Source organism: Crocuta crocuta, unplaced genomic scaffold (genome assembly GCF_008692635.1).
Source record: "Crocuta crocuta isolate KB4526 unplaced genomic scaffold, BGI_CrCroc_1.0 scaffold35, whole genome shotgun sequence".
NCBI lineage: Eukaryota > Metazoa > Chordata > Mammalia > Carnivora > Hyaenidae > Crocuta > Crocuta crocuta.
Genome location: NW_027530625.1, coordinates 4,694,230 through 4,699,804, shown reverse-complemented (window position 1 = coordinate 4,699,804; position 5,575 = coordinate 4,694,230). Strand labels below are relative to the sequence as shown.

Genomic DNA, 5,575 nt, shown 5'->3' with positions numbered 1-5,575 from the left:
CGCCTTCGGGGGGGGGGCCCCGCGCTCCACACCTGGCTGCGGGGCGCCTCGCCGCGTGCCTCAGTTTACCCCCACATGCCAGCTGCTGCGGAGAGCCCTTTTCTCCCCGGCTCAGAGTGCCCCTCCACCGGCGAAGGCGGGAGGCGCCGAGGGAGCGGCCTCTGGTCCTGGGAGGAGAGCCCGGCCCCCGCCGCCGCCTCCCCGGGCCTCAGCCACCCGCCGTTGACATGGCAACCGACGGCCGCTAGGGGGCGCGGCGACACTGGAGGCGGCGAAAGAGCTACGCCTGGGCCTTCCAGCCCTGGACCCCCTGTTCCCTGGGAGGCAAGGATGAGGCCCACGGGAGCCCGGTCCCCCACCAGCTGTGCCCGAGCTGGTCAACCCCGGGTCAGTAATTACAAAAATAGCTAGCGTTCACTCCGAACCCCCGTGTGCTCAGGAATTGCTGGGCGTTCCTGCTGAATCCTGAATCAACCGCTTGATAGTCAGGATCACTAACCCACTTTACAGAAGAGGGCATTGAGACTCAGAGAAGTGAGGTCATTTGCCCAAGGTCACAGAGTGAAAGCGCTGGGACTGGAACCTGGTCTGTCTGATTCTGAAGAGGATTCTCCTGAGTCCGGCTATTTACAGTGTAGCCAGGGATACAGTGTGCTTGTTTGAGGCCTGCTGTCATGCCAGGCACCAAGCCCACCACCCATCTCCTTCTCTGACCCTGTGTCCCCTTCCCCTACTACACCCCTTCCCCGGGCATCTTCCTGCTCTCTTCCCACCTCCACGAGCCTCTCGATCCTTCCTCCAGCTCTACTCAACAATCAGCCCATAGCAAAGCTGTGCTTTCTACGTCCTCTGTCTTCAGGAAAACCCAAGTTGTGATATTGGAGGCTCTTTCCAGCTCCCTCCCAGGCTGTGGCCGCAGGATTCTCCCTCATGTTGTTTCCTAACTCCCTGGACCTGCCTGCCTTCAGGGCTGTGCCCCTCAATGGCACCCTGTTTCCTGTCTCCCTGCAGGAAGCCCTCAGGGTGGCCCTGCACCTCTTACTCCCCACAGCGTGGCCTTGCAGGTCTGGCGATCCTGGTGTCCATGGAGGCCCTGTCCTGGGGGAGGGCCTCAAGGGTCAGCCAAGCGGCAGCGAGCCCCCTCCTGAGGGAGTGGGAGGCCATCAAGGGTTTTAGGCAGTCAGGAGATGGGTCAGGGAGTGATCTGGGGTCAGCTTCATGGGTATACTGTGGAAGCAGGGAGGCCGTTGGCTAAATTGGGGGTGGGGAGGGCAAGGAGGGAAAAAACGCTAATAACTGTAGCAATTGCGAGTTTTTGAGGCAAAATAAATGGTCCAACGCATACATTCAGCGCTTTATGATAATTCACTTCTCACTCAGCTATACGAGATGGGTACTATTTTCACCTCCGCTGTACACATAAAGGACATTGAAACGCAGAGGTAACATCGCCTGGCCGGGGTCAAACAGCTGACCAGCAGCCATGTTGGTATGTGAACCAGGTCAGTCTGGCGCAAAACCCCAAGCACTTGGCCGCATCAGGGCCCCCACCCATCTGGGCTGCGGGCAGAGCTAGGGCACAGCCACGACACAGGACTGCTGGCCTGGGTAGCCTGGATGCCCAGGGGAGGAATGGGAGGGGACAGTAGTATTGGGGACCTACCATGGTTTTGGGTGGCCTCCACCATCAGATTCTCAGCCCGGGTGGGTCCACTGCCTGTTTCCCACGAGCTCTGCCTAAGTCACATCCTGTGGGCAGACGCCTCAGCAGATGTTCCGGTGATGTTGTCACCTCCACCCCACCGCCCCTACCCCGAACCCCAACATCCGCCAATCACTTCCCCTCCGAGCTTTGGGGCCTCAGCTTCCCCTGGCAGAAGCAGCCAGGAGCTCTTTGGAAGGCTACCCACGCTGCCCAGGCACAGGGTCCCGAATCATCCAGGGGGAAGTGTGAAGAAATTAGGTCCTATAGCTGGAAATGATTTCTTACCGGCTGACTTCTGAGTTGCTACTTTGAGGAAAATGTTTCCTGCTTCCGCGCATCAGCTAAGCCTGCAAAGCCAAGCACATGGCCAGTACTCAGTAAATGTTTGCTGACTAACTCACTGGACTCTGTGAGAGCCTCTCGTCCTGCTGTCGTTTAACAGTTAGAGAAACGGAGGCCCAGAGTAAAAGAGGGAGTCACTGGCCTGCTGCTTGACTCCGGCCCAGACCTTCTGTTTTTCTCGCCTGAGCAGGAACGGGGTTGGGGGACATATGGAGGAAAGGAGAAGACAGCCTCATGGTGGGCTGATCGAGGTTGCTCGTACATCCCGGGAGAGAAAGGGGCACTGGATAGGGAAACATCAGAGAGAGGATGGTGGTGTGATGCTTGCAGCCCTGTACGCCACGGACATTCTATTCTGTCCACACCAGCTGCGTGCTGACTCCGTACCCAGCCCTGTGCCAATATGTGTCGTTTCCTTGGAGCTTTGTAGCTCCCCTCTTAGGAGCTTGCTAGTATTTGGCCCAAGTTACAGAAGAGGAAACCGAGGCTCAGAGTGGCGATCTGGCCCGCAGCAGGCCACACAACCAGGAAGTCATAAATCTGGGATTCAAAGCCACGTCTCTGCTTCCGAAACCCAGGGTCATTCACCACCAGCCTACAGCACCCTCAGGACCTGACAGCCGGATTGAGCCGGGGCAAGACTAAGACCTACAGCGGGCATGGGGCTGGTACAGATGTGTCGGGCAAATTCCTCCCTCGGGGAGCGTGAGGTCTGTTTGGAACATGCAAATAAAGACGCAAGTGAATGTAATATGGACGACGCTCGCAGGATAAGTGTTTTATTTCACTGCCACGAGATCGTGTGAGGGATGTTGTATTGGCCTCATTTTACTGAAGGGCAAAAGGGAGGCTCAGAAAGGTGACGTGACTTGCCCAAGGTCATGCACTTGGGGTCTGAATTCAGGTCCAATGCCTATGACTATGACATACCTGGCCAAACTGCTGGCAACGGAGTCACAGACTGGGGGAATGGGGCAGGAGGGAGGGGGCAGAAACCAGAGGAAGGTTCCCTAGGGCACTGTGGCGCAATCTGGGCCTGGAGCCCCGACCACACAGAGGCAAAACTTCTAGCCAGTGGACAGAAGGGCAGTATTCTGGGTGTGGGTCCGGCCTAAGCAGAAGCCTGGAGGCAGGAAAGCACTTGTGTGGTCAAGGTTGTGGAGCATGGGCTGCTCTGGGCCGGCCTCCAACGCAGGCTGAGGAGGGCCCGGGGGACAGCCACCCGCCAGCAGGTCCCCAGCCACACTCCCAACGGCCACTCAAGGCAGCACAAAGGGGGCTCTGAGCTCAGTGGAGCCGCCACACTGAGCCCCATTCATTCTCCCAGGGACGCGGCAATCGCGCTGGCGCCCGGGGCCGATGGCAGCTCTGGCCCAGCGCTCACGCTGTACCTCGGCCTCACCTACACGGCCTCACCGGGGCCGGGGCTCGCAGCTCTCACACCCCGTGCCCTCCCCTGGGGTCTTCTTGGCCTGCGCCAGTCGGCCCCTGGCCTGAACCACCCCATCCCTCAGCAACGACCACCACTGGGGGCTGCTGAGACCACAGTGCACTAGCCTGGGCCAGTATTTTCTCTTTTCATGCTCCCAACAACCCCTGGAAATGGGAGCTACTTTGACCCTGTTTCACAGATAGAAACTGAGACCCAAAGAGGTAAAGTGCCTTGTGAAGGGCCACACAGTGAGGCGAGAGTGACAGAAACCCAGCACTTAGCCCAAGTCACCGGGACTGCCTCCTGGGAGAGGAGCCAAGGGGGACCACCCTCTGCCTTCCATGAGGAAGACCCCTCACAACCGCCAAGCCACAGACCCCTCTCTCTTTTCTGCCAATGAGAGGCGGGAGGGAGCACCGGCCTGGGAGCTAGGACACCTGGGTGTCTAGTCTCTGTTCCTCTGTAGCCTCAGTTTCCTCATCTGTGAAATGGGACAGTAGCAGCATTCACCTCACAGGTTGGTTGTAGGGACTCAGTGGATGACGTCTGGAGGCTTTGGCTCATGGTCACAGCTCAGTAGAAGGGCCTTCTCCTTCCAAATCCATGACCCAGAAACCTCATTCTTTCATCTGAACTTTGAACACTCTTCCCATCCAGGTCTGTCTGTGAGCAGGACTCTGACGTCTTGATATCTCGGGCTGTGTCCCTTTTCCCCTCAGGGCCTCAGTCTCCCCCTCATCCCATTAAGAAGGTTCAGTCACATGCTTCCCCCACCAGGACCCATAACCCAGCTGCCAGGGGGTTTCTGGAGCTGTAGGAGTGGAAGTTAGGACCTCAGGCTCCATAGCTGGACAAGTGGGTCCTAATTCCAGGTTAGTTGACTTTCAGGGAGCCTCAGTTTCCACATCTGTAAAATGGGGACAAGAAAAACAACATCTACCTCTTAGGACAGAAGGACTGAGCTTTCCGGCTGGAATGTACTAACTGATCAGAAGACGTTAGTCATCGTTATTTTTACTGAGGGTGCAGGAAGGGCCCCCTCTGACCTTGGACTCCCTCTCTCATAGGCTCGGTTGCCAGCCTGGGGGCCCGGATAATAACGTCCAATCATGCTGGAGCCTCTGTGAGTTAACTGTGTACGTGGCGTTTCTGCCCATTCTAGAGATCAGTGGACCAGGACTTCAGAGGCAGGAGTAACTTGTTTGCAGTACGCAGAGCTGGGATTTGAAGCCCCTGGCCTTGTGGTCACCCCAACCCCTGCAGCTGCTGACAGCCTCCGCGGGTTTCTGGGACAGTCTGTGTAGGTGAGTTTCATTTCTTCATCTCTGTCCTGCCCATGTGAGCATACACACGTACATGCGCGCACGCACACATGTTGTAGGGTGGCAAAGAATCCGGCTGTGGGCTAAGGGGCCTAGAAGGGTGAGATGTAACCCTGTCGGTGCCACCAACCTGCCATATGACCTGGGGCAGTCCTTCTGCCCCTGTGCTCCAGATTCTCCATCTCTGTATAATGGGCGTGGTTGGCCAAATTCTCACTGGGTCCCCGCTGGATTAAAAAGGTATGACCATGGGGCGCCTGGGTGGCTCAGTCGGTTAAGCGTCTGACTTCAGCTCAGGTCACGATCTCCTGGTTTGTGAGTTCGAGCCCCACATCAGGCTCTGTGCTGACAGCTCAGAGCCTGGAGCCTGCTCCAGATTCCGTGCCTCCCTCTCTCCACCCCTTACCCACTCACACTCTGTCTCAAAAATAAATAAACGTTAATATACATATATATATATATAATAAATAAAAAGGAATGACCATGCCTCGGTGGACACTGATTCCGTGCCAGGCTTTGCACCAAACCGGACCCTGTGAGGCGGGCATTGCAAATACCCTCTGCTCACAGTGAGGAAACCGAGGCTCAGGGGAGTCAGCGGCTTAGCCACGATCACACAGTGACAAAGTAGCCAGCCAAGATTTGAACTTGGGTTTGGATGGGTCCCAGGGCCCCAGGCCTAGCCACAGCACGCTTCACTGCTGCCAGTCTTTCTCCAGGCACTGAGGCTTAGAACAAACTGCCCTGTGGGCAGGCCTGGCTCCCGGCACCCTT

At 57.2% G+C, this 5,575-nt stretch overlaps 1 long non-coding RNA gene across 1 annotated transcript in view; it reads right to left on the bottom strand.

Moving 5' to 3' along the window:
• Nucleotides 1-6: 6 nt before the first annotated feature.
• LOC144234909 (uncharacterized) overlaps nucleotides 7-5,575 on the bottom strand; it is a 9,748-nt gene continuing 4,179 nt past the window's right edge. The window contains exons 3-4 of the long non-coding RNA XR_013336112.1: nucleotides 1,991-2,052; nucleotides 7-1,749 (exon numbers count right to left, since the gene is read on the bottom strand). This is a non-coding gene — a long non-coding RNA (uncharacterized LOC144234909). The remainder of the gene's footprint in view (nucleotides 1,750-1,990; nucleotides 2,053-5,575) is intronic.